General features: G+C 45.5%; 1 protein-coding gene across 2 annotated transcripts in view; it reads right to left on the bottom strand.

The window, feature by feature from the left end:
• st6gal2a (ST6 beta-galactosamide alpha-2,6-sialyltranferase 2a) overlaps nucleotides 1-25,027 on the bottom strand; it is a 157,550-nt gene extending 132,523 nt beyond the window's left edge. Inside the window, exon 1 of one of the 2 annotated variants that reach the window (XM_038818878.1) lies at nucleotides 24,572-25,027. The gene's annotated coding sequence lies outside the window, so the exon portion shown is untranslated. The remainder of the gene's footprint in view (nucleotides 1-24,571) is intronic. The other variant, XM_038818876.1, reaches the window with a different exon arrangement.
• Nucleotides 25,028-25,588: the final 561 nt, after the last annotated feature.

The raw sequence follows: 25,588 nt of genomic DNA, 5'->3' as shown, positions 1-25,588 counted from the left end.
CGCCCGGCGCCCTAGCGATTCTACTACCCGGCGTGGGGGTGGGGGGGAAGAGAATTGCGCCCCACATCTTTTCATATGTTTATGATATTTCTCATGGTACAACCCACCCATTTCAGGTATTAGTCTGGTAAAATGTCGCTGAACTGCTTCCAAAGCATTTATATCCGTCCTTAAATAAATAAGGTGACCAATACCATAAAGTACTCCAAATGTGGTCTCACTAGTGTCCTGTACAACTGAAGCATAACCTTGTCACATTTGTATTTCATTTACCTTGCAATAAACGATAACATTCTAAGAGCTTTCCTAATTACTTGCTGTACCTTTTGTGATGCATGCATTAGGACACCCAGATCCCTCTGCCCCTCAGAGCTCTGCAACCTCTCACCATTTAGATAATAAGCTTTTTTATTCATCCTGTCAAAATAAACAAACAATTTAAAATTTTCCCACATTAGACTCCATTTGTCAGGTCTTTTATCGGTTGCTTAATTTATCCACATCTTTTTGTAGTGTCAGGAAAACAACAGGGGCGGGATTCTCCGACCCCCCGCCTGGTCGGAGAATCCCGCCCCCGCCGTGTCCCGAATTCTCCGCCACCAGAGATTCGGCAGGGGCGGGAATTGCGCCACGCTGGTCGGAGGACCACCCCCCCCCCCCCCCCCCCCCCCCGGCGATTCTCCGAGCCCGCGATGGGCCGAAGTCCCGCCGTCAACCCTCACTCGCCGGCGTGGATCATACCACCTACCTTACCGGCGGGAGCAGGCGGCGCGGGTGGGCTCCGGGATCCTGGCCGGGGGGGATCTGGCCCCGAGGGGTGCCCCCACGGTGGCCTGGCCCGCGATCGGGGCCCACCGATCGGCGGGCGGATCTGTGCCGTGGGGGCACTCTTTTCCTTCTGCCTTCACCATGGTCTTCACCATGGCGGAGGCGGAAAAGTGACCCCCTCCCCTTCGCATGCGCGGGGATGACGTCAGAAGCCACTGACGCTCTAGCGCTTGCGAGGACTGACGCCGGCTGGCGAAGTCCTTTCGGCCACGGCTGGTGTGGCGGCAAAGGCTATCCATGCCAGCCAGCGGAGCGCCAACCACTCCGGCGCGGGTCTAGCCCTCAAGGTTAGGGCTTGGCCCCTAAAGGGGCGGAGACTTCTTTGTAGTGTCAGACCCTTTGGGGCGGCCTGATGCCGGAGTGGTTCACGCCACTCCATCACGCCGGGACACCCCGCCCCGCCGGTGGAGAATTCCGGCCAAGGAGTTTTAAGGGTTTTATATTTGCATGTGTAAACATTAGAAATAATGTTTTAAGTGGGTCTAAACTAATGTTTCTGTGCCTGGAAGGGTAAAATCTATAGTTAGATTCATGCTGGATAGGGGTGTTTGAATATCAAGAGTGTTTCTATTGTGCTCAGAGGGGGCTGCTGTGTGAAGTGTAAATAAATTAGCAGTGGTTGCTGAGCAACTGGGGGCCTTGTAAGGTGGAAAGGTTTTTAAGTTTTAGTTTTAACTGGATATACCGCAGTTGAAGAAAGACTCAGGGAGTGAACACCTCTGACTTTGCCAGAAGACAGACTGGACAGGATGGGAGCTGCAAAGACGCAGAGTTTCCAAAGAACCAGCTACTATCCACATAACCAAGGAATTTAATCAGAAATAATATCTTAAGATGATTGAAGAGAACAGAGATCAAGGTATTGTTTAGAATCCTTAAAGGAAGTCTTCTGAATTAAAGAAACAAATGCAGTAGCCAGATTTAAAATGGGAAACCAGACTTTCAGAGGTAAATCAGAAGTTTGAAGTCACTTTAATAGAATCTGGGAATCGAACATGAAAGCAATTATGAGTAGATTGCACAGCAGTCAAGACAAAGAAATCCTAAAAGGGTGATGAAAAGCCTGGAAATATGGATACATTGATAAAAGAGGAGTGGAAGCTTTATTTAAAAGAGTCCTTTGGAAAACATGGACTGTATTTTGGAATTGAAGCTGCTAATGAGAAGTATTATTGTGAACAAAGATTTGAAAGCATTGGTTTTTTGAAGTGGAGTTTGGAATCTCTCACGTGATAATCATCTGTGGGGTTCTGGGGACAAATCCATAGGAATTTACTTCAGGTTCAGAATGGAAAGTGTATTTGACAACAGCAATCTTGTGTGTTTAAAGGGACATTGTGTTATAAGACCATTGTAGCTTAAGCTGTGCTTTTACCATTGTAGCTTAAGCTGTGCTTTCTGTGGTGGGTGGGGTGGTGTGGGTGCGATTATGGAGATCGTGAGTGGTAACGGGTCACTCAGTGGGTAAGCTGTCATACAAGGCTGCATCATACGGCTCGTCCTGTTTCCTGTCACCTCTCGCAGATCGGAATATTGGTGAGAAGGTGCTTGTGTCTCAGAAACAGAGATTCCCGCCCATGCTCTTTCTATAGATTCCCTGTTTTAGTTGATGCATTGGTTCTGAAAGACACCAGAGTATAATACAGGCACATTTTTGTAACTGGGAAGCGGGAAAGGCAGGATCATGGCACTCAGCCATAATGCTCACTTGGAAAGCTGGTGCAGACATGATGAGCCGAATGGCCTTCTTCGGCACCGTAACAATTCTGTGATTTTGCTTCTCTTCCTCATGTCCTGACTTGCAATCCTGCATATCAGCTCTCTAACCAATTGTGCAAGTTTATTTGCAGTTGCTGGCCAAAGAAAACTGAAGGTAATGTCACTGTGTTGAAGTGTGCAGAGCACTTGCATACATGCAGTTGCATTGCTTTGTCTGAGAGCCCCCATGGTAAGTCAAATCCCACAAGCTCATCGGACAAGCAGCAAACTCCAAAATTCAGAGTTACTTTGGAAGTAAGGTGTGGGTCGATGTGGGTCTTGGGACTCAGGGTTTTAGGCTTACATGATGTGTTTGGACGGTTTAGTTTTCCCATTTAGAATGGCAGCTTCATCAGTTTATCATGAAAATTCATAACCTTCTGGAATACTTAATGCAGCATAAATTATTAAAATCTGTCTCCCATACATTATAGGATAATGGAAAAAATGCTATTTTTAGATAAATAGCCTAATTCTAATTGACAATATTCATACTTTATTTGCAACCCTTGCTTATTATGCCAAATTGAGCTTGGATTCCTTCCAAAATTCAAGCTGTTGAACACTTTAAAATTGCCCAAACCATATGTTCAAAACTGGTGTTGGCAAGAACTAGGAACACACTGAACCTAAAGATCCCATATGGGCAATAGGTTTATAGCAATGCATTCTTTTACAGGACCACAAAGGGGGAGTTTAAAATTGCTTGACTGGCGCGCACACACACACAAATAAATCAGGTAAGTAAGATTGAACACAACTGCAATCCCTGCCCAATTTCCCTTCCATTATGTAACTCGAATCTCTGTAGTTTCAAAATATTACAAAAGATTAGTTGTATTTCTAAAGTGGCCAGACAGGTTGTTACACCCCTACTATTGGTTAAAATGAGGCAAAGAAAACCTGCCCCCGCTAGTCCCACATCAACTTTGTGGTGATATACATCACTGTAAATACACAAGGGATTAATGTAAATACACTACGACTAAGTAAACACTAGAGGGAGCACCAGAGACATCATGACATGCAGACATACAGCTAATGAACACATAGAATAGGACACGACCAATGGGCAGTCAAGACACCCAGAGGTGACACTACCACAAGAGGGCATTACACAACCCATATACAAGGACAGGGCACACATGCTCGGTCTCTTTCCACAGCGACACAGAGAGTAGGACAGGGACAGATCAGAAGCATCACACCCACCATGTGGCTTAGAGAAGACTGGTTAGTTAGACTGAGTTACTCTAGCAAGATTAGCCGAAGAGTTGAACTCAAGAGAACTGTGCTAATGGTTCAATAAATCACATTGAACTTACTTCAAAGTCTGGAGCATCTTTTGGACAAAGCTGCCTCGAGTTCCAGTCTGTGTTATCCCAGAGTACATAACACAACAAACTTTAGGTGCTCCTTGTCACCTAAATGAGTCTCCTGCAACAAAGCTATGCCCACTTTCTCCCATTTAAGGAAAGACAGGATTGTTTTTCTTTTAATAGGATATTGTACTCCCCTGACATTCCATGAGCATAGTTTTTGTGGTAGCGGGGCCCTGTTAAAGGGGGAGAGCTCCAATGACCAAGTGACTGCCTCGGGGTCATTCGCACGTAAGCGCCCAAACCCAGCGGATGGGAAGTTTGCGTGGGGCCCTGGGAACAGGACCCAGGGCAGTGTGCACCAGGGAGTTGAAGAGTAAAGACCTATTATATTGTTTACTGTGACTGTTATCTATCTGCCTTTGCCTTTCATCAATAAGCCCCTATGTGGAAGTCTCCAGTGTATGTCCTGAGCCACCATTGCTCAATCAACCAGAGGAAATATAGGAAAGGACTTTTGCACCATGATCTGGTGTGTGCCAAAATATACTTCCCCGTGTCCCGTTGTACCAGAGGCACCACTGACTCCATATAAATATTTTTTTTTGATAAGTGACGTGTCTGTACCAATGCACGGTCCAAGTCAACAAATCTGTTACCCCAACATTAAAATATACAAAATAAATCGCAACGACAATAGTTATAAGGGGAGATTCCTCAATACATGCAAGGACCCGTAAGGCTAACCCTATGGCCATACCATCATTACAATCAAGAGATATGCACCTCAGAAAAGAGGAGAAAAGATAAGCCAGAAAGATAACGGGAGAAAAATGCCCCTCCTGCATTTTGACCGCACCCATGGAGACCGAAACCTCTTGCCCATCTCCCAGCAATGGTATCACTATACCTATCATGACTAAAGTAAGGATACTAAAAACTAATATTACCATCATAAACATACAGAGAAGAAGAAAAGATGGTTATCTATCATACTACCATACCACTTTCACAGAGCACGCTGAAGGGTGTTATCCATAGAGATAAATGGAGGTTCTTCAGAATCTTAAGGATAAAACATTCAGTATAGTGCTCAATTATTAACATCTCCCTGCTAACATAATAAATAGCCACATAGGATCAGATAAGGAGCATTATGACATGGAGTGAGTCCAAATATTTCAACGAGTTGCAGACTGTTACTGCAAATTATTGCCTTCTATGGACTTCAGTAAAGCTAAGACAATAGCCAGATTATCGAATGTCTTTATGGAGTTTCTGTATATCACCCTCATTGTTGCAGGATAAAGCATGACATGATTCACTCAAGCAGCCCTGAACTATTTTAATAATAATCTTTACCATTGTCACAAGTAGGCTTACATTGCGAAGAAGTTATTGTGAAAAGCCCCTAGTCGCCACACTCCGGCGCCTGTTCAGGTACACAGAGGGAGAATTCAGAATGTCCAACTCACCTAACAGCATTTTCTGACTTCGGTGAAGCCTCCCTACTTCTGTTGCATCACCGCTGAGAGATCATGGAAGAATGAGACCGTCACCTCTTTCTGGAGCCAGGCCCCCCCATGCCTCACCGCCTTCAGAACCTTCTGCTGATCCATGAAGTTATGAAAATGAATAATTACAGGCCGGAGACATTGGTTGTCCCTGGGCCTGACAGAATACAAGTTGCCCTTTCCAACTTCATACGCTCAGTGTTCTCATCCAGCTTAAGGAAATGTGCCAACAAGCTCTCACAAACGTAGTAGGGATCTTACCCTCCACCCCTTCTGCCAAACCGCCAATCTGGGCATTTTTACTTCAACTTCAGTTCTCCAAATCCACCAGGATTTCTGGAATAGCATCTTTTTTTGAGAATTGAATGTGGACCTCAGCTGAGGAAATAACATTTTCAACATTTAGGATTCTATCTTCCGTTTCATCGAACCTTTTATTAGTATTCTGTAGCTCGGTTTCATGAGCACTAATATTCTGCGTCAGCAAGTATAATTCTAATAATGTTCACAACCATCATCTGCAGTGCCTTTTCTTTTAATTTAATGTACCCAATTATTTTTTTTCCAATTCAGGGGCAATTTAGCGTGGCCAATCCACCTACCGTGTACATCTTTGGGTTGTGGGGGTGAGACCCACACAGACACGGGGAGAATGGGCAAACTCCACATGGACCTGAGGTCGGGATCAACCCGGGTCCTCAGCGCCATGAGGCAGCAGTGCTGACCACTGCACCACCATGCCACACATCTGCAGTGCTTTGACAGCACTGGGTCAAAGACACCCCCCCCCCAATGCATCTGACTGCTCCCTTTTATCGAGAACTTTCTTAGGAATCCTCGGCATTTTGTCTCCAAAGCACAGCCAAAGGTCTTTCAGTGACATACTCCCAGATTAGTAAGTACGTGCTACGTAAAAAGGATAAATGGAGCACGGTAGCATGGTGGTTAGCATAAATGCTTCACAGCTCCAGGGTCCCAGGTTCGGTTCCCGGCTGGGTCACTGTCTGTGCGGAGTCTGCACGTCCTCCCCGTGTGTGCGTGGGTTTCCTCCGGTTTCCTCCCACAGTCCAAAGATGTGCGGGTTAGGTGGATTGGCCATGATAAATTGCCCGTAGTGTCCTAAAAAGTAAGGTTAAGGGAGGGGTTGTTGGGTTGCGGGTATAGGGTGGATACGTGGGTTTGAGTAGGGTGATCATTGCTCGGCACAACATCGAGGGCCGAAGGGCCTGTTCTGTGCTGTACTGTTCTATGTTCTATGAAGGATTAAACTTTGCTATTCCTGCATCATGTGATTCCGCCTTTTGTTCTATTTTGAGAGTGAGTATTTGCTTAACTGTGCCAGTCTTCCAATTCTGGTAATAATCACATTGAATACATTGAGATATGGCATGGTCGATAAAGTTAATATTTATAGACATCCTGGAGTTTACATTTTCAATGCAATCCATATGAATATTTACGATCAATGATCTAACAAATCAGCTTTAAAACCTTGCAGCCAATTTACCTGCTTGGAGAAGGAATTATTGATATACATTTTTACACTATTATAAAAGCTTTCAATAACTAGTAGAGAAGATTACATGTTTAAACCTGATATTTATGCACAGCAGCAAGAAATGCAAAAACTAGACAAAGCCTCTAAAACAGGTAAACATTTCCTTTTGATCTACAGTGCTCTATGGCTCGGTGTGCAAATGGAATATAAAGAATTTGAACCCTCCTCTTCCCTCAGCATCAGGCAGAAAGTTTGAATGGGCTTTGATGCCTCAGAACGTCATGGAGTTCAAAATCAAATTACGTTATGCTTCGATGAGTAGGGCAACCTTGAGTTAGACGGTATTCCCAGTCAAAATACCAACTGAGGTCTCCCTATTGCAAAGTTTTGGACAGAGCTAGGTAGAAATTAGGCAACTTTCTGGAATCTGTCTTCTTTTACCCCAGGGGCTGTCCAGGTCACCTGACATTGTGGCAGCTTGGCCAGAAGCAACATACACCAGAGTGGCCTTATACAAATGGGACTCTGTTTTCAGAATGGAGCAGACTTCCCCATGCCTCACTGGCGAGTTGCCTGGACCCCACTCTGGGATAAAATCCATCCCATTGGATAAAGAAGAGTTACTTCGTGGGGGAGGTCACAGTACCAAAACTGCACCACAAAAAGTTTCCATAAACTATCAAAATTTGCTTGTGAATATGCTAAAACTTTCATAGTTAATATGTATTTTTCCAAATTTGTAGACAGTGAAATTGACAAGCCTCAGCAGAGAAACACGCCATTCAACCCGAGAGGTCCATGCTGGTATTCCTGCTTAACGTCAGCCATCGCCCACCAACATTCCCTCGAAGTTGTGTGTAGTCCCTTTACCTTTATTTACACATCCGGTAACATGAAATTCCACTATATTACACTATCCTACATGATTCTTCACGAGAAGATAATTAAATAATCCTGTTTCACTGAATATTACGAGTCTAAAATAGCCTATCCCTTGCTTGGTTCCACAAGGTATTAAGACTAGGAAACAATCCTGAACTCACTTGTTCTCAAGGATACCTTTGCCAATTTGATTCATCCAATTGTTACAGGAAGATTAAAACTCCAACAAATATTGCAGTACCTTTTTTACAAGCCCCATTATATCTTGATATATGCCTTCTCCTACAGTGTAGCTACAATTAGGGGCCAATACCAGCTATTTCCTATATTCTCCCAAACTGTTTCTATACCTTAATCTTCTGAGTCAGTGTCATTTCTCATTACTGTACTGATCTCATCCTTTATTAACATAGCTACCCAATTTTTTCCCCTTCTTCCTGTCCTTCCCAAATGTCAAATGCCCTTGAATGTTCAATTCCCGGCCTTGGTTACCATGAAAGCATGCCTCGGTAATTAATGTCATGTACCCATTTATTTCTATTTGCGCAGTCTGTTCATCCATCTTATTATGAATGCATCATGCATCCAGACAAAGAGCCTTTAAATCTGTCTTTGTACCATTTTTCTCTACTCTGACCCTACTTGCTGGTGCACTCTATGCTCTGTCCGTCCCTATCACACTTCGCTTATCAATACCCAAATTACTCGCCTGCACTATCGTCTTTTCCTTTCTTTTTAACTTGCTGCTCACCTGAAAACTCCTACTCCCCACCCCCTTCGACTTTTCGTAAAGCCCCTCTAGTCATATGACTCACCAGGACATTAGTTACTCCCAGTGTGGATCAAGTGAAACCAGGTAAAATGATACACACCCTCATGTATAGCATGTTAAAGACAGTGCTATATAACTTATATAAAATTTTGTCAGAGTAAGTCAAATATTATGGAATCTATATATTTGAGATAGGGAGCCCATACATTTTGGAATGCATCCAATTTGGATTGAAATATACAGATTAGGATTTCCATTGGGATACATTCCGTGATAATTTTATGCTAATTCAGAACTGAAGGAGATTTATCACTAATCCAGGAACAGAGGATGTTCTTCCGTGCTGCAAAAAATTTAGGATATTATACAGTATTTTTTCATTAGCATCAATAATCTTTCTATCTGGCAGCCCAGGAATTAAAGAACAAAGATAAAAGTCTGCGGCCATATTGAATATCTTCTCAAGCTCTTTAAGTTCACCAAACCAGTAGGATTTAATTTTAACACAGGCCTAAAAACAATATATGTGGTCTCCCATGACTATCTTGCAGTTACGCACAACGAGGATATGGCAGAATAAAACCGGTGTCTTAAGCTTGGCATGATATACAAACAGTGTAATATTTTAAATGGAGTCTCCTTCATTCTACTTAAGCCCACGCCTCCACCCTATCCCCTTTATCCCCGTTACCCTACCTAACCTTTGTACCACACGAAGGACAATTTATCATGGCCAATCCACCTAACCTGCACATCTTTGGACAGTGGGAGGAAACCGGAGCACCCAGAGGAAACCCACGCAAACACGGGGAGAACCTGCAGACTCTGCACAGACAGTGACCCAAGCCAGGAATCGAACCTGGGACCCTGGAGCTGTGAAGCAACTGTGCTACCATGCTGTGTGGGTTTCACCCCCACAACCTAAAGATGTGTAGGTTAAGTGGATTGGCCACATTACATTGCCCCTTAATTGGGAAAAAATAATTGGGTGCTCTAAATTCTTGATTGTAGCGTCGACATGGGTAGACCAGGACACATTCTTTGGTGATGGGCACACCTAGGAATTTGAAGTTCTTAACTATCTCCACCTCGGCCCCATTGATGCAGACGGGGGTGGGGGGGGGGGGGGGGGGGGGGGGGGGGGGTGGTCTGATGCTTTGCTTCCTGAAGTCAATGACCAGCTCTTTAGTTTTGCTGACATTCAGGGAGAGATTGTTGCTGTTACACCACTCCATCTCTATCTCCCTCCTGTATTCTGACTCATCGCTGTTTGAGATCCGACCCACTATGGTTGTGTCATCAGCAAACTTGTAGATGGAGTTGGAGCCAGATTTTGCCACACAGTTGTGTATAGGGAGTATAGTAGCAGAACCAAAGATTTACACGCCCCATTCAGACATGCACCAAAACATACCTCCCTCGTCTCGAATTATATCGAGGCACCATTGACACTTTTTCTATGATACGAGACTCACCTGTGCCCTTGTAGGAACCAGTTAACGATTCTTTTAACCCCAATATGCAAAGTCGTTAGTTCTAAGGGGGTGTTCCTCACCACATGTGAGGACACAAAGGGATATCCCTCCAAACTTTCCATCGTATATACCATAATAAGGAGGAGTGTCGAATGCCCTTTTGCCCTTTCTGCATTCTAACTTCTCCCATTAAGACTTAAGACACTCGCTGCCTCCTGGCAGTAGCACTGCTCATATTTATCATGACTAAACCAAAGAGGCCGTAAAGTATATATTGCCATTCTAAACGTATAGATAATAAGATAAGATGGATATCTATCACACAGCCCTAGTTCCATACAACCGACACAACGCTTTTCTTAACGAGAAGGAGCATGGTTTCGATTCAACTCAAATGGAAGTCCCTGGTATTTTTTTTTTCCATTTATATTTTTTATAAATTTAGTGTACCCAATTAATTTTTTCCAATTAAGGGGCAATTTAGCGTGGCCAATCCACCCAGCCTGCACATCTTTGGGTTGTGGGGATGAAACCCACGCAAACACGGGAGAATGTGCAAACTCCACACGGACAGTGACCCAGAGCCGGGATCAATCCCGGGACCTCGGCACCGTGAGGCAGCAGGGCTAACCCACTGCGCCACCATGCTGCCGTCCCTGATATTCTTAAGGATAGAATATTAATTGTAGTGCTCAATCAATAACACATCCCCATCGACATGAGAAATAACAACATAGGATCAGGAAGGAATTACAATGATAAGGGATAGAGTACAGACTTTCCAGTGAACTGCAGGTTGTTACTCCAGACTATTGTCTTTCATGGAGTTCACTAAGGGCCAAGGATTGTAGAAAGTCTTTGCAGAATTGTCAGATATAATTCTCAGTGTAGCAGGATAAAGCAGGTTATAATGCACTCTGATAGCCTTGATTCATTTACTAACTTCATCGATCCTCTGCGCTTCTGTTGCATTGCCTCTGAGAAATCTTGGAAGAAAGAGACCTTTGCTCCCTCACAGAAAAGGGCCCATTACTTCACGCTGCTTCCAATACTCTTTGGCGATCTCTGAAGTTATGAAAGCACCCAATTATAGACCGAGCACGCTGATTGTTTTCCAGGCCTCAAAAACAGGATACGATGTGCCCTTTGTGATGACTGGAAGACTTTAAGAATATTGGATTCTAATATTGAGCAATTTAAGAGTTATCAGCCTGAGAGTAAGATATATTTTAAAAAGGATTTTGTTTTGCTTCTAGGAAAGAGAAGGTGAAATTGACAAAGTAAGTTTTTTTTCAGTCTAGGCTAACGGACTGTGGTTTGACTGGGGAGTTAATGTGCTTTTGCAACCTACAGAGATCAGATGCTTTTTTAGCTTGGGAGAGGAGGTCATCACTGGGCGGAGCCCCAAAAGGCAGAGGGGCAGTGAGTTTGGAGAAGCTTTGAGAGTGAGAGGGGCTGAGTTCTGATCTGCCTGACTCTGAGTCCACAATTCTTTCCAAGCAGGAGAGTTAAAAACGGAGTAATAATATTTGAAAGCAAAACAGTCTTGTCTGAAGACAAGGAAGAGACTAAAACAACCTAGTTGAAGCAGCTTTTGAAAACATTCAGTCAGAATCTGAAGGATTCCAATTGGAGCAAAATCTGTCTAATAAAGTAAATATTACTCTATTACTGGTCATTTTAAACTGGATTAAGAGCTTTATGTTTCTGTTGTTGTTCTGTAATGGGAAATTGTATAGTTGCCTGAAGGGATAATTGTAAGCTGTTCTTTTCGGGTGTGAAGTTAAATAAGGGAGAATCCGTCAAAGAAAGTTGTGCATTGTTGGTCTGAGGAATCGGATGATCTCCTACGGGACTGCTTAGAGTCAGTGGACTGGTCAGTATTTTAAAACTCTGCGACCAGCCTGAACGAGTACGCCACTACAGTAACTGACAAGTGTGTAGAAGACTGCGCCAAAGAAGCAAATCCACCTGTTTCCCAACCGGAAACCCTGGATGAACAGGGATATCTACTGCTTGCTGAAGTCTAGGTCTGAGGCGTTCAAGTCAGGCGACCCTGACCATGGCGTCTGCTGTGGACCTGTTGCAGCGGTAGGCAAACTGTAGTGAGATAGAGAATCTGGTGACCTGGTGCGACGACAATAATCTCTCCCTCAATGCGAATAAAATGAAGGAGATTGTCATTGACTTCAGGAAGCTTAGTGGAGAACATGCCCCTGTCTACATCAATGGGAACGAAGTAGAAAGGGTCGAGAGCTCCATGTTTTTAGGTGTCCAGATCACCAATAACCTGTCCTGGTCCCCCCATGCTGACACTATAGTTAAGAAAGCCCGCCAATGACTCTATTTTCTCAGAAGACTAAGGAAATATGGCATGTCAGCTACGACTCTCACCAACTTTTACAGATGCATCATAGAAAGCATTCTTTCTGGTTGTATCACACCTTGGTATGGATCCTGCTCTGCCCAAGACCGCAGGAAACTACAAAAGTTTGTGACTGTAGCCCAATCCACCACACAAACCAGCCTCCTATCCATTGACTCTGTCTACAATTCCCGCTGCCTCGGAAAGGCAGCCAGCATATTTAAGGACCCCATGCACCCTGGACATACTTTCTACCACCTTCTTCCGTCAGGAAAAAGATACCAAAGTTTGAGGTCATGTACCGACTGACTCAAGAACAGCTTCTTCCCTACTGCCATCAGACTTTTGAATGCCTCGTATTAAGTTCTCTAGTCTCTCCTTCCTTCCCCATGTACGGTATGCTTTGTTTGTATAATATGCAAGAAACAATACTTGCACTGCATACTAATACATGTGACAATAATAAATCAAATCAAAATCAGCCAGCTCTCAAAGAATTTGATAGGGAGCTTACCCCATACTCCTTTCTGGAAAACTGACAGAAGGACAACATTTTTCCTCCGGCCTCGGTTTTCCAGATCACCCAGCAATTCTGACATACCATGTAGCTGATTTTCCAAGGATTGCAATCAGACGTCAATTGAGAAAGTTACATTTTCAACAGTGAGGACTCCCCCCTCCGTTTCAGCAAGCCTACTACTAGTGTTCTGCAGTTCAATAGCATGAGCACTGATGTTCTGCGCCAGAAAGCTGGGTTTGTCGTCAATGACTAATAATATTAGCAATCATCAGCTGTAATACCTTCCTAGTGCCGGGTCATGAGCCCGTTCGGGGATTAAGTCGCTACGTTGAGGAGTCGGCTCCACCCTAGCTGCTTCTGACTGCTGCCTTTTGTCGACGATTTTCTTAGAATTCCTCGCATTTTGTCACCAACAATTTTCCAGAAATATTCCAGGGACATAATGTGGAGTTCTCACTCCAGGATTATGAAAGTATAGGCCATGTAAGTGCAATAAATGAGAGGATTAAAGATTGAGTAGCGCCAGAGCCCACAGAACCAGTTATTCCCACGTTTGCCATTTTCCAAAGGCTCCTGCATCAACCTGACTCAATAAAAATCCAGGCCTTTAATTTTGTTCAAAACTCATTTTGGTCAATCAAAACATCAGTTCCTGGGAAAGAAATAGTTGATTTTTTTTTTAAAAAACCATATTTTGAGCAATTTGATTGATTCACTTTCTCAATTATTTTATTGATATGTCCTAACTGGTCACTCAGAATTAAATATTTTCATAAGTTGGAGCCACTTTAATTATTGTTCATTCATACATTTCCTCAGCACTGATTTGCGACCATTTTACATTAAGCCAACCAACAAACTGATGCCAAAAACGTGACAGTAATGGAATGTGCTAGCCAGATGAAGTATATTTAATTATCCGTCTTTGCTTGGCATTGCACTGGCCCTTGGCTGCCAACAGTGGACTCTCCACTGGTCCTCAGGTCCTCAAGTCGGGAAGGAGGGCCAATTAGACCGTGCTAACCAGATCATTGCTGGCTTTCTATCTGCAGTTCACTTCCGGTCGACAAGATGGGTCTTGTGCAGCCAGTGCATTTTCATGCTGTGGTGAAGGAGAAGAGGAACCGGTAGAGGATGGCCCAGGGCCAGGTTCACCAATGGCCAGAAGGACAACAAGGGATAGCAGCAGAGGGCCAGGCAGTTCAGGATGCTGGCAGCCAGGGGCTAGTGCAATGTCAAGCGAATGCGGATAATTAAATACACCGCACGTGGAGTAGCTACCTGCAAATGTCAAAGAGACAATGGTAATGACGGTTGAGAATGTAACGGCAGTCAATTATTGACCTATGTGAGCACCTACGGCCCTGTGGAAAGAGAGGTAATTCTCTGCCAATAGCTTTAAAAGTCACTGCAGCCTTACATTTCTATGCCACAAGGCCGATCCAGGACTCCACAGGGTAAATGTGAGGCACCTCCCAGTCAGCCGCACACAGATGCATAAAGGAGTTCAACAATGCCATGTTCAAAAGGGCTGATGATTTGGTGCATTTCACCCAGAACCTGACAACAGGTAGTCAGGATCAACAGGTGGAGGGGGGATGGCAACTGCTCCGGTTTAAATTCCTCCTTTCGTACAGCCAGAATGACGATGCTGGCATGGAATGAATGCCTGGCTGGGTGCCATTTAAAATATTGTGGTTGGACTTTTGACCCATTGAGGTAATGGTGGGTTCAGCAACTTCCTGCCCACGCTCACAACACAATCAGCTGGGTCCCTTAACTCTGCACAGCTAACTGGCTAGCTGCTGCATGATTGTATGTGGTCTGCCATCCCACCTCAGAGTGGAGACCTTGCTCATTTCCTGCCCCATCAGACATTCGCTGCTATATCAGTATTCTACCCTGTGAGTAAACAAAAGAGAAGTATGATTTATAATTACATGGCTTTTGCACATTGCCAAAGTGAATTGGCAACTCTTGAGAGAGAGGATGAAGACAATGTTTGCACTGTTTGTATCTGAACAAATAACAGTATAATTACACCTAACTGATTGCTGCAGCTACAGCAAGGTACCAGTACTGCAGTTGTTTGCTGCTGGAGCAGCCTATCTTTCAGAGGGGCCTGGAACCTGGGGCGAAATTCTCCAACCCCACGCAGGGTCGGAGAATCGCCTGGCGGCGCCGATAATCCCGCTATGTTCAAAATTCTCCCACCCGCCATAAAACGGCATTCTTCAAATCCCGCCGCCCGCCTCGGAGAACGGCTGGCGCCGGCGGGATGCCATTGTTTATTGAGGCCTAATTATTCTCCGGCCCGGATGGGCCGAAGTCCCGCCGATGTGACCCATGGGTCACGTCGGCGAAAATCAAAGTTGGTGGGGGGTGGGCGCTATTTATATCATGTTTCACCGGGCGGCGTTGATGATGTCGCCCGATGTCAACCGACGCGCCACTTCCGCAGAGGGTGAAACTGACGCGTACAGCGTCACTCCGCTGCTGGCCCTTTCGGGACGGGAGATTTCGGGCTGATAAGCGGGCCCCGACGCCTGAGTCACCAGCGCCGTTTTTGCCCGCCGGTCAAGGGCGTCACGATGGACTCCGGTGAATTTCGCCCGTGGAGCCTGAGGCTTCTGGGCCCACAGCGAGTGTCAGAACCAACATCATTTCAGGAGGTCTTTATATTTTTTTGATACCGAGAGGTTTGTGCATGTTGCTTTGCATTGTAGGAGGTAAGCTGGTGTCGGACAATTATCAATTATGCTGAGACAGGAGGGTGAGATAAGGCATTTATTTGGGCCACTCCTGGGCTGAAAATTCTGTCCTGTCCTCATTCTCCATTAAAATAAAGTAAAGTAAAATCACCATAGTCCCAGAGGACCATAGGCTGCTTTGCCCTTTGAGGGGGACAGCTGACTGGTGGTGATTTAATCTGAGGATTACCACAGCTCAGGCGAGATGCAAGGTTGAGAAGGCGGGTCTTCATGAAATGCGGGGATTGAACCCACGCTGTTGACCTGACTCTGCATCACAAACCAGCTGGCCAGCCAACCGAGCTAAACCGGCTGTAGGAGACAAGCAAGTCAACGCAACCCCTTTATCCATCTGATGCCCCTCCAACTTGCAGCACTTTCCTCTCCTCCATCGCCCTTTCTCCTTCCTCTCTTCCCCTGCCTTTCTTATTTCTCACTACAACACCCAGGAAACAGGGTTTTCTTTTTCTTTTCCCAACACATTCTCCCACCTATATAGGAGTGGTGGCTTTGCAGGCCCCCGCTGCTCCCACGGCTCCATCACCTTTCAAGCTAATGACACAAAAGCTTGTGGTCATGTACTACACCCACCTCAATATGACCACCGAGGCTTGTGTCAAGGCACTAGCCAGGGCCATTGGCCCTTCAGCCATTGTGGCAGACTCACAAATGTACAGCTTATTTTTTCTGAAGGCTGAGCTGGTGATCCAACTCGCCTTGGAAAAGGGGCTCACGGTGGGCGGGACCTTCCTGGCAGTCGACCCTCTCGAGGCCTCTGCCCAGAGGATCATCCTCTTAAAAGTCCAACTTTACATCTCTGCTGAGCTACTCCTGATCCAGCTCCATGTAATGCGGGAGGCTTGGTTCAGGGGGACACCAATCCCGCTTGGCCTTAGGGGAGGACTCCCTCTCGCACATGTACTCCTTCCACCACCAGTATTTGTCCGTCTGGGCTGGGAGGAATGCACGGAGAGAGATTTCAAAGTCACGCACAAAGGGGCCGCCTGCTGCGCCGCCAGCTGGCATCGCCACACCTCTCCCCACCATCACTCCTGCAAGGGGGAGTGACGCTGTCAGTGAAAGAAACCAAGGCTGTGGTGAGGTGGGGTAGGAGCAACCAGTGTGGAGAAAAACCAGAGGTGGCCCCTGTTTCCGAGCCGTCACCTTATCCCCGACCATCATAACATACCGGCTCGGGGGGGGGGGGGGGGGGGGGGGGGGGGGGGGATGGAAATACTGAACGCAGTGTTGTGATTCCACACGGTTTTAGGCTAGATGGTGCCTTATGGCATGACACTGGACCTGGCATCCCTCATGTGTGGGATCTCAGGTCCGGTGACGACAGGGTGCGCGACCCCAGGCTGGGGATAAATAAAATATCAAAGCACAAACCCCAGCAGACAGAAACTCAGGCCCAGGGGAGTGAGGGAGAGAGATCCCTTCCTCTAGAGATCTGCCCGACCCCTGACCTCCCCCAGAAGAGGCACCACTCCATGGAGGGGGGATCCTCTTCTACCAGGACAGTCAAATATGCCCTCCCCCCTCCTGGTGAGAGAAGTGACATCCACTTCAATGGGTCATCACTCCCCTTTTGGAGGGGGGAGCAACATACAATGAAGTGCCACAGTGCCCCAAGTGAGAGCCCCTTGGGGGTCGAGCAGGGCACTGGCCCATGGTCCGCACCCCCAGAAACCCCATCTCATGATCTTGAGGGGCCCATTTATTCTTCAGTGGACTGCGGCAGCATCAATAATTGCTGGGTCATTGGGTGGTGGTGGCGAGGAGGGCCCCCCATTCCATTCCAACCTTTAGTACTGGGCACCTCCATTTCTGGTCCAAAGCTTTTTCCAGACTCTCCAATTGACCCTGCATCTGTAGCGGAGCAGGGACCCGAGCCGCTGCTACCCTCCGGCCCAGAGCCCCAAGCGGAGCCCAAGGAGTAACCCTCTGCTGGGCCGGCATGGTGGATCCTGGGGGTGGGATTGGGGCGGAGTTAGGACTGGTTGGTTATCCTGTTAGCCCCACAGTTTTAGCCGGAGATCTTGGGGGGTCAAGGGTCCAGTGCCAGGCTGATTGCTGCACCCATCGAGGGCTGAATGGCCTGTGTTCTATGTTCTATGTAAAGGCCAGCAAGGGTGTGGGGGTGGTGATTCACTTTTAGTATCTATGCTCCCCTACTTGGCCAGCAGCAAACAACTGTCTTTGAACAAGTGTCCACTCTTCTCAGCTCTATTGATGAGAACACATCATTGGCCAGGGGCTCAGCAAAGTCCTCAGTTCTGGCATTCCTCAGAGTGCCAGATCCCTGGAGTGACCCAGAAACCCGTCTACGATTGAATGCGACCGAGATGTGAGTATCTGCACTGGAGGAGGGTGCAGGTGACAGGCATGATGCCTCTTCCATTACCTCCAGCATGACTCATGTTGAGTCTCTTCTATCGTTTTGTCAGAGAACTCCTTGTCTGAGTCACTCGGATCTGGTTTCTAGCGAGCGCGAGGATGGTCTGTTTTGTTGTTCTGATTGCCCTGCAAAGGAAGGGAGACAGCATTCGTACATGGTGGAGGATAAATGATGCAAGATGTTTGCTCACATGATGCGTGAGGAATGACTGATTGTCATGAAAGCCCTGAACTTGGTTTGCTGGTAAAGGGGATGCTGTTATCCGTGATCAGCACCTCCAAAATGCCATGTGTGCTAAAAGAGAGCTGGAGCTTCTCACTTGTCACTCTCGATGTGTGTGAGGACATCTTGTGGACCTTCAGCCACTTGGAATGTGCATCTACTATAAGCAGGAACATTTGAGTGTCACACAAGTTGCTTGGACAACATCGCTTTATTACAGAAAAGATAAATTAAATCTAGAGAAAGTGCCAATTTGAATTTCCCAAAATATTGTCTGCTTTTTGGGCTTCCTATGAACACAACATTGGAGTGAAATTGCCAAGACTAAAGTAAAAGTTGGCTTTGTTTCTGCAGAAGTTGTCCCATTTCATCTCTTTTCAAGGCCTCATTGGAAGTAAGATGAGGTTCGAATTGGGGAGAAAAGATGAAGAAAGAAACCATGACAAAAAGAGAAGGGGAGATATCCTGTTGTGGTGTGAAAGAGATTGAAATCCTTTTAATGGAAAAATACCCTATGGAAGAGGAGAAGTCTTTTGTGAGTGAAAGGCGGGGTGGGAGAAGGGCATGTGAATCACTTCACACTTAAATGAGTACAGACAGGGTAAATTACAGTTCTCAGTTGGCTCTGCAAGGCACAGAGAATATACATTTCATTATGGTAGAGGAAAATGAATTCATGTCTGTCTCATGTTTTGTTTTTATAAGTTAGTGCAAACAAAAGAAAGGGACACTGGGCATTGCTATAATGTTTGGTAGGAAGAGACTTTTGGTTCAACTATCACAGATGTTTCAATTTTAAAACAAATCTCCACCCAATCGCCTTTCCTGATTTCGGCATCAGCCTGTTATTTTTGTAATCAATCTTGATTTGCCTATACAGCTATGAAAACAGCAAATGCTTAGCAGATGGTAAGGAGATTTTAGAGGTTTTTCTCTGCACACATGCTGCCTGGCCTGATATACATTTTCAGCATTTTCTCTTGATAATTTCCAATGTCCAGCGAGTGCAGGACTTGTCTGAAAAAATGACTAGGGCTGGAGATAAGACTTTAAACAAAAAAACATTTGTAGGGGTGGTTCAAGTGAAGGTAAAGTTATAACGTTAAAGAGAAAAGTCAAAACCATGCACAATGCGGCAATTTGAAGAAAGATAAGCAGAGTGTGACAAAAGCTTTAACATCAGTGAATAAGGTATGTTAAAATCTGAGACAGGAGAAATTATAATGGAGAATAAGGAAATAAGGAATAAGGAAATGGCAGAGATGTTTAGGCAGCACGGTAGCATTGTGGATAGCACAATGGCTTCACAGCTCCAGGGTCCCAGATTCGATTCCGGCTTGGGTCACTCTCTGTGCAGAGTCTGCACATCCTCCCCGTGTGTGCGTGGGTTTCCTCCGGGTGCTCCAGTTTCCTCCCACAGTCCAAAGATGTGCAGATTAGGTGGATTGGCCATTCTAAATTGCCCTTAGTGTCCAAAATTGCCCTTAGTGTTGGGTGGGGTTACTGGGTTATTGGGATAGGGAAGAAGTGTTGACCTTGGGTAGGGTGCTCTTTCCAAGAGCCGGTGCAGACTCGATGGGCCGAATGGCCCCCTTCTGCACTGTTAATTCTGTAAATTCTATGTTAATAAGTGTCTGTTTCACAGTAGACGATGTAAAAGAACCACACCAGAAATAATGAAGAACCATCAGGTAACATTTGCACTGTACTTAAATGCCAGGCAGTGACCATCTCCAACAAGAGAGGATCTAACCATCGCTCCTTGACATTCAATGGCAATTCCATCACTGAATTCACCACTATCAACATCCTGGGGGCTTACAAGTTGACCACACACTAGCCATATAAATACTGCAACTACAAGAGCAGGTCATATAAATACTGCAACTACAAGAGCAGGTCAGAGGTTAGGAATTCTGCAGCAAGTAACTCACCTCCTGACTCACCAAAGCCTGTGTACCATCTACAAGGCACAAGTCAGGAGTGTGATAGAATACTTTCCACTTGCCTGGGTAAATGCAGTTCTACAACACTCAAGCTTGACACCATCCAAGACAAAGCAGTCCGCTCGATTGACACCCTTCCATAAGCTTGCACTTCCTCCAACACTGTCAAACAGTGGCAGCCGTGTGTGTGTACCACCTACAAGATGCACTGCCGCAACTCACCAAGGCTCCTCAATAAGATATCTCAAAATCTGAGGCAGGAGAAATTATAATGGAGAATAAGGAAATGGCAGAGATGTTAATAACCCACGCCCACTATCATAGAAGGACAAGGGCAGCAGCAGCACATGAACAGCCTACCCGGAAGCTCACTCTAGTCACACACTACCCTGACTTGGAAACATATCTCCGTTTCTTCACTGTCCCTGGGTCAATATCCTGGAACTGCCTCCCGAACAGAACTGTGGGTCTAACTAAATGGCAGGGACTGCAGCGGTTCAAAAAGGCAGTTCACCACCACCTTCTAAAGGGCAATTAGGGTTTGGGCAATAAAAGCTGGCCTAGCCTGTGAAGCCCATATCCTATAAATGAATTTTTAATATTATAGTGGGCCTGGGTGGGGTGATCTTTCAGAGGTTTGGTGCAGACTTGATGGGCCGAATGGCCTCTTTCAGCAATGTAGAGATTCTGATTCTATAAATGGGAAAATGGGAAATTGTCCATTTTGGCAGGAGAAATAAAAAAGCCTATCTAAAAGGTGAGATTGCAGAGCTTTGAGGTGCAGGAGAATCTGGGTGTCCCAGTGCATGAATCACAAAAAGGTTAGTATGCAGAAAGTTGAATTTCAAGGGGCATAGCCAAACTACTTAACCTGCACATCTTTGGCCTGTGAGAGGAAACCGGAGTACCCGGAGGAAACCCACGCACACACGGGGAGGATGTGCAGACTCTGCACAGAGAGTGACCCAAGCCGGAATCGAATCTGGGACCCTGGAACTGACCCCCCCCCCCCCCAAAAACCGGCTCGCCGTGAGTCGCACCGCCCCCCTCGGAGAATGGTGGGGTCCGGCGCGACACAATGGGCGCCGGGGCCGCCCAAATTCTCCGGCCCGTGATGGGCTGAAGTCCCACCCGCCTGTAGCTGGTACTCCTGCATAAATCAGAGTAGGTCCCTTACTGGCAGGACCTGGCGGCACGGGCGGGCTCCTGGGTTCCTGGGGGGTCGCGGCGGCATCTAGCCCCGGGAGGTGCCCCAACAGTGGCCTGGCCCGCGGTTGGGGCCCACCTATCTGCGGGAGGGCCTGTGCCGTGGGGGCACTCTATTACTCTGCATCGGCTGTTGTGGTCCTCCGCAATGGCTGATGCGGAGACGAACCCTCCCGCCCAAGTGTGGGGATGATGCCAGCACGTGCTGGCGCTCCCGCGCATGTGCCGACTTGCGCCGACCGGCGGTGGCCCTTCGCCGCCGGTTGCCGTGGCGCCAGGACCCTATCCTGCCGGCCGGCGGGGCGCAAGCCACTCCAGGGCCACCTTAAGGTGCTGAGGATTCTTTGGGGCGGCCCATGCCGGAGTGGTTCACACCACTCCGTCCCGCGGGACCACCCGCTCCGCCGGATACGGGAGAATCCCGCCCGATACCTTTCGTCCCCACATCATTTGTATAAATTGTAAAAAATTGAGGCCACAGCATTGATCCTTGTGACACACCAGGCTTCACATCCTGCCAACCAGAAAGTGACGCATTTATATCTACTCTCGGTTTCCTGTTAGCCAGCCAATCTTCGATCCATACCTATGTGTTACTCTCTACACCATGAGCCTTCATTTTCTGCAATAACCTATGATGTGGCACCTTATCAAATGCTTTCTGGAAATGTAAGTACAGTTCATCCACCAGTTCCCATTGACCCAAAGCACATGATACTTATTCAAAGAACTCCAATAAACTGATCAAACATAATTTTCCTTTCACAAAACATGGTAACTCTGCCTGAAATTTTTCTAACTGCCCTGCTATATAACATCATTAATAATAACATCCCACAATTTCCCCAAGGCAGATGATAAGCAAACAGGCCTGTAGTTTCTTGCTTGCTGTCTCTTTTCCTTTCTGAATTGAGGAGTCACAGACATTATTTTTCCATCTAATGATGGGGAGATTAACATTGAAGCAAGGAGTCAGAATTGGAGGAGCACCAAGATCGGAGATGGTTTGAGAATTGATAAAGACTACAGAGTGAGGGAGGGATGAGGCCATGGAGATATTTGAAAACAAGGATGAAAAATTTAAAATGAGGAATTACTTATCTATAAGCCAATGCGGTAATTGAACACAGGAATTTTAAAACCAGAATATGCTGGTTGTCTTTTGAGGAGGAGTTATCCAGATTAGGCTTGTATCCACTGGGGTTCAGAAGAGTAAGAGGTGACTTGATTGAAACATTGAATATCCTGAGAGGCTTTGACAGGGTGGATGTGGAAAGGATGTTTCCCCTTGTGGGAGAATCTAGAACTTGGCCTCACTATTTAAAAATAAGGTGTCGTGCATTTAAGACAGAACTGGAGGATTTTGTTTTCTCTCAGCGGGTGATGAGCCTTTGGAACTCACTGCCTCAAAAAGCATTGGAAGCAGGGTCTTTAAATACTTTTACGGTAGAGGTAGATTGATTTGTGATTAACAAGGGGGTGAAAGGTTATCGGAGATAGGCAAGAATGTTGGGTTGAGGTTAAAATCAGATAAACCATAATTTTATTGAATGGCAGAGCAGGCTCGAGGGGCCGAGTGGCCTACTCCTGCTCCTAATTTCTATATTCTTATGTATCACTTGGCAGCCATGCCTCCTGCTGCCAAGAGGCCAACCTCTGAAATTCCTTCGCTAAACCTCTTCACTTTGCTACCTCTCTATCTTCCCTTGAAACACTCATCAAAACCTGCCTCTTTGACCAAGTTTTGTTGTCAGCTTTCCTCAAATTGTCTTATGTGGCTCAGTATAAACTTTCATTTGAAAAGTCCTTCTGATCACCTTGGAATGTTTTACTTTGTTAAAGGTGCTATTTCAATGCAATCTATTGCTGTGAAGTCGAGATATTGGGAATAATGGAATGGTCAGTATTACTGAAGACAGCAGAGCAGGGGGAGCCATCCAAAAGGTGGTTGTTCCAATAATACAAACTCCCACTGCTCAAATCTGTATGGGGTCACACCCTTAACTTGAAATCGGTCTGACTCAGAGATAAGAGTAGGATCACAGCCAAGGGCAGGATTTTGCTTCACTGTGATGCTCCCTCTCTCAAACAGCCCATCAACACACACTGCCCAATCTCGAAAAGGAACAATGGCTACTTGGGCAAGGTATAGAGTTACCTCTCCTAACTGCTTTTGAAATTGGATCATCTGTTTGTTGAACATGAATTTCTAAGATGTAAATCAAACCAGAGCCCGATTTAAAAAGAGGATATTTGTGTTTTCCTTAACTCTGTTTATGGTGTGAAGGTATTAAAATGTCCAGTGAACTTTCATAATTATAAAGAAAACATCCAAACTCAAGCTATGTTCAAAATCCTACTATTATCTTATCCCTCTTTGGTTTTGTACTGGAAAATTATTGAAGTACTGGAGGGCTACCTGTACCTGTAGGACCATATTATACAGCATTCAGGAAGGAAAAAAACTCCGACATTGAATACAATTCTACGCGGTCTTAAATGACTCTGACCAAAATGTGGTGCCTTGTTCTTCAACTAAAGGATGAAGCATGTTTCAAGTATTTTATTTTCAATGCAATACTATCCCTGGACTACGTCTGACCGGGAGGGCTGGCTAATTCCATGTCCCAGAAATGTAGCTGACAGACTGCAGAAATAACTTGCCTTCTGAACCTCGCTCTTAACAGAAAGCAGAATATCAGCCATAAAGGGGAGTGTGTTTGGTAGTGTTCCACAGAGTGAAACTGAAACACTGATTAAATGTAAAGGACTGTACAGTTATTTAAACAATAAAGTCTACATCTACATTGTGTAACCGTACAAAAGCAACCTCAGAAGCCACGAACACATACGACTTGCTGGTAAAAAAAAAATCAATGCTCTGTTTAGTGTATTATGTTGTTTTGGGCTTAAAATATCTTTGAAGCAGATATCCTATATTTATTAATCTCCTGTCCTGCATCTGCCACCATTCAAAAATATCCTTAATTAAAGACCGAACCAATTTCTATCCTTGAGAAAGAACTAATAGAGCTCAATTGCTCAATATGCAGTTACAAACAGAGCACAACACGGATTTTTCAGTCAGGTACAACGCAGATATTATTGAACTTACCTGCAAGTAGCAAACACCACCTTCCTAACGTTTCAGAGATCAAATCGGGCTTGAAATTTTCCAGCAAGCGTAAGCCATACAAGCAGGGAAAGTATGTCTCTTGGAACGCTACCAGCACAGTTTACTGTTTTGCTTGTCATTTCTTTGTTCGCTTTACACTTGCCTCAGCAGCAACCATGCTGTTAGTGGGTGGGGACTTGTCTGCATTCAACTTCCTGTTATCAGCTCCAAATAATAGCTAGCTCACACCCTTCGTTCACAAAACAGACGCCAGAGAAGTAGCGTAAGTGCATGTACCGTAAAAAATACCAGCTTTCTCACAGGCGTATGGTAAATGCCTCCAGGCTGTCTGCACAATCGAGCATTTCAAAATGACGAATGGGCGCTGATTGACATTTGAGTGTTTTATTCTCTCCGACTATTTCACGGTCTTTCAGTGAACTGGAATGGCATCCTTCAAAGGAAGCCAGGCAGAGCAGACAATTGCTATTTAGAATTGAATTGAATTACGACGGAATGTCACCGACAGCACTAAATTATCGACCTCTTTTATATTCAGTATATTGAACCTGAAGCTGTTCTAAAGATGTCCTTGAATGAAAGGTTGGAGATAACGTTGCATATAGTAAACACTTAACCAATATAAACAAAAAAGCAGAAGAGCAGGTGCTGGAAATATGAACCAAAAATGTTGAAGACAGTTAAAATGATCATGCAGCATCTGTGAAGCAAACAAATGAGTTAACATTTTGGGTGTGAACCGTTTGCCGAAACTAGTAATGTAACCCTTCCGTTTCTAATAGTAGACTATATAATGTGAAACCTTTAATTACATACTTTGGGGTTAGGAGCAGTTATATTTCTGTGACCATACAAACCTACTCTGACCTCCACTACGAAGATTGCACACCCAAATTATATTCCACTGACATTGGCCTTTTATGTACTTCCCTTTATCCCATTAATGTGTCTCTATTTTTTGGTAATGTGCCTCTAGTTACCCACCAGCATCACAAA

The sequence above is a fragment of the Scyliorhinus canicula genome, chromosome 14 (genome assembly GCF_902713615.1).
Source record: "Scyliorhinus canicula chromosome 14, sScyCan1.1, whole genome shotgun sequence".
Lineage (NCBI taxonomy): Eukaryota > Metazoa > Chordata > Chondrichthyes > Carcharhiniformes > Scyliorhinidae > Scyliorhinus > Scyliorhinus canicula.
The sequence above is the reverse complement of the archived record's forward strand: the minus strand, read 5'-3'. Positions and strand labels throughout refer to the sequence as shown.